We start from the raw sequence: 3,794 nt of genomic DNA, 5'->3' as shown, positions 1-3,794 counted from the left end.
GGAAAGTTTCTTTTTCTGTCAAAACTCAAGTTTGTATTATTGAAGTTACATTTTTAATTTATGTCAGCTTCTTCCTTGGTGAAATTGCAGTTTATCATTAATAACTGGGCCTTGATCATATTTTTTGTACCCCTTCGTGATGGCTGAGGAGCTCTGGATTTCCCGAATTACTCTAGAAATTAAATGGCTCGGATGTCTTTCCTTATGCTAACCTCTGAGCTAACACAAAGCTATCTTGTCATGCTAATACGCATGGACAGCAGCATTTCAGAAACCGAACTCCTCCAACTCTGTGGTGACCAGAATGAAGGTGATAAACCACAAGCACTATTTCTTATCACTATCCTCTCTGCTTCAGTTCTGCTAATTTTCCATTCCAGCCACAGACCATTTCAGGCTCTTCATATCTTGTCTCTCTTTGCAGGAGTTCCTAAAATAACCACTATAAAGTTACATTTTTTTCCTTAATATTACCTATAGGGAATAAACAAGACTAAGTTTTCTCACAGCATGAGAATAAGTTATTCTCTCTAGGTATATCAGGTAACATGACATGAATGCTTCTCCCCGCTATTAGCGTGATTCGGAATGGCTGAATTGAAGTCTTGGATTCAAATGTGAGCAAAGGCGATGTGAATAAGCAGTGTTCGATGCGATGTAGCCAGCCGGTGTAACCACTGGGCTCTTTCGGTTTAGCCTAGGTCACTTGCTGGAGACTCCTAAAGCAAATTCTGTCTTTCAGAGTATCATTCCTTATCTCCGCAGCTGTTGTGCCCGGTGATGTATTCTATTTTATGGCTCTTCATTCAGAACGTTGGGGCTGCGAATCCGTTGTGTGAGAATCTCTGGCTGAGTTATGTATTGCGTAAATACCCCGTAATTAGGCCAACCTATACGGAGCCCTACCAACTTCAGCATCGCTGCTGCTGCTCACAACTATGCAGTGTTCGTGTCAGGACAAATGATGGCACAGTTTAACTTAGCGGGTACACTATAAAACCTTTTACGACTAGATTTGAGACCTCGTTTGGGGAATACTCAAGGAAATACCCATCTAAGACAGCGTACAGTGGATTTCCAGTAGCACCGTGGCAGCTAACCTGTTTCTGTGGGACAGGCAGCAGTGAGTTTGCACACACAGAATCTGCAGTCAGGGAATGGTGGTCGGAGCCTAACTTTTTTTCCACAAGCTCTCAGAGGTGATTTGTGAGAGAGGTTCATGAACACTTGCTATTTCTTCATTACTTGCTCCAATGAAGAATTGCATACAAAGCCATTTTAGGATTAGATCTGCTTATCAACAGTTGAAGCTTAGTAAAGAGGAGGAGAGTTGGTTGTTAGGTGTCTGGTTTGAAAGCCTGAGTATCACAAGCTCATGTTCATTCTCTTCTGGTGCTTTTTCACGCCATATGTACTTCTCTGTCTTCTCTGTTATTGTCACGTGTTACTTGGGACAAACCTTGCCTGCAAGAGACAAGGCAAAAAAACCCACCTCACCCCCCACCAAACAAAAAAATGCCTTGTACATCCTTTAGTTGATGCTGAAAACCAGGAAGCAATCTCTAACCTTCCAGTGTGCTGTGAACTCTTCTGCCGAAGCGGATACCCAAGTCCGCAGGACCAGAGACCCCGTGTGTTTTCGTGTTGCTGCTCTCTGCAAACGGAGCTGTTGGCCAGCGGCAGTCCGCGTAACGCTAGTAAGCGCTTCTAAGGTGGATGCTAGTCGTGGTTTCATTGCTGGTGGCTTCGGTCTTGCTCTAATGGGACACAACAATACAATCCTAATGGTGGGTCTATCTGTCCTATTCCTATCCGGTTCTTGTTGCTAGATTGGCAACATACTTTTCTACTCATCATTTAAAGGTTCTACCTTACCGACTTTGCCAATGCAGTACTACTTATTGCTCCTTCTTTGATCTTGGCAACTTCCAAATGTCATTACTTCTTGATGTCAAGCTGCTGAGTGCCAGGGAACGGTGGCTGCTGTAAGCAGTGTTTGCAAAATAGGTGAGGTGCGAAGCAACACCCTGCTGTTACTTGAGGAGATGAAAACCATGGTGGAAGCACAGGTCAAAGACTCTGTGAGGATATTTATGCATGTGTGATTCATTCACTACCAGTGAAATGGTAAAAACCCCATTGGTAGTCCATACTATCCCAGAACTACTGTGTACTTTTACCTTGATCAGTGTGTGACGTGGTGCTTGCATAGAAGTTATCTTAAAGGGCTACATGCTTTTTAAGGGGGTTTCCCTTTAATTCCAAGTTAATATAACTTGGAAGTGCTTGTGTCCTCAGAAAAGAACATTTTTATTTAGTGTAGTGTTGTAGGCGGTCATGTTGGGATGTCCAAAGCAACTTCAGGCACTTGGGCACCTGTTCCTCATTGATGTTTTTAATGGAATTAGGGCTCCTGTTTCCCAGAGGTTTCTTTGAAAGTCACAGTTAAAGGCTCTTGAAGTTAATGGAAGTCCTTTTATGCCTTAAATATATGTTATCAGGCTGATGTGTTCAAAATCCTGCTTGTTAAACTGTTAAAAATGTTGGTTGAATATGTAAACATGCAGAAAATGTCAGGGCAAAAAGCTAATACTAAAATAATACACTAATACGAAGTAAGCTTCCTACGTTGCCTACCTGCTACCAGGAGACGTTACATGATTGAGCTTGTATTTTCAACCACAATAGAAAATGTCTAGAAACCAGTTTTTTTTATCCAAAGACTACATTCGTTTCTAATAACATGTAGTCATTTAAACAAGCTTGTGCTGCTTTATGAATAGTAATAGGCTGTAATTTTGGTTAGGACGAAGGAACATAAATCACTAAGTGTCAGGCAGCTTAGAAACCAGTATGTCCTCATGATTGTTTAATAGAGTACAAAGGGAATTGCCTTCAAGCTAGTGAAATCTCGTATCCAGTTGCCCATCGGTGATGACTCAAAAAAAGAATTGTTCTCTTATGAATCTTGGCATAAAAATTTAATCAGCAGCTGAGCTATTTCTGGGGATGAAAAAAAATAAGTTATTTCTTTTTATATAGTCACTTTACTGTAACTGTTTACTTTGTGTTTCTGTATTGATCACACAGACAAGATCTGCAGCCTTCTACATCTATTTTTTTTTCCTCTTGCAGTAGTGATTTTGAAATTATTTTACCTGGTTTCAGCAATTTTTTTTTTTCATTATGTTTCAGCATATTTGAACACTGTTCCTGCAAGACATCCAGAACACAAGTCAGAGGAAGAAACGGATACATAAATTTAATATGTAGTGGATACAGAACTGCTGTTATTAAATAATTATCATAATAATTATTACTGTCATTGATAGATTTGTTGAAATGAATCTTTCTTTAGAAGAGTACAAAGATAGTATATACTAATCAGAAATCAGTCCTCAATTGGAATCGGATACTATTTCTGTTACGTATCATAGCTTCATCTCTTTAGCACATACGTTATTTTGCTCTTAAAGAAATTGCATCTTATGACTTAGCATGTATTTGCAGTGTCGTAGTATGATTCCTGTGAGAATCATGAATTTGATTTTTCTTTAATTTCTCAGTTTTGAACAGCTATACTTCAGTCTTTGTTTTCTTACATTGCAAGGAGACAGGAAACAGAAGAACAAGAAGAGCCCCAAACCTTTAAATCTTTTGGCATTTGCTCATAATGTCAAATGTCTTAATGTCAAATTAATTAAATCTCTGGTCTAATGTGACACATTTTCCACAAGTGCACTGGTGCATGGTTGTACTGTGATCACCTTGAAGCATAAATGTTTTTGTTTTGC

This window comes from Phaethon lepturus, unplaced genomic scaffold (assembly GCF_000687285.1).
Source record: "Phaethon lepturus isolate BGI_N335 unplaced genomic scaffold, ASM68728v1 scaffold45452, whole genome shotgun sequence".
Lineage (NCBI taxonomy): Eukaryota > Metazoa > Chordata > Aves > Phaethontiformes > Phaethontidae > Phaethon > Phaethon lepturus.
The sequence above is the reverse complement of the archived record's forward strand: the minus strand, read 5'-3'. Positions refer to the sequence as shown.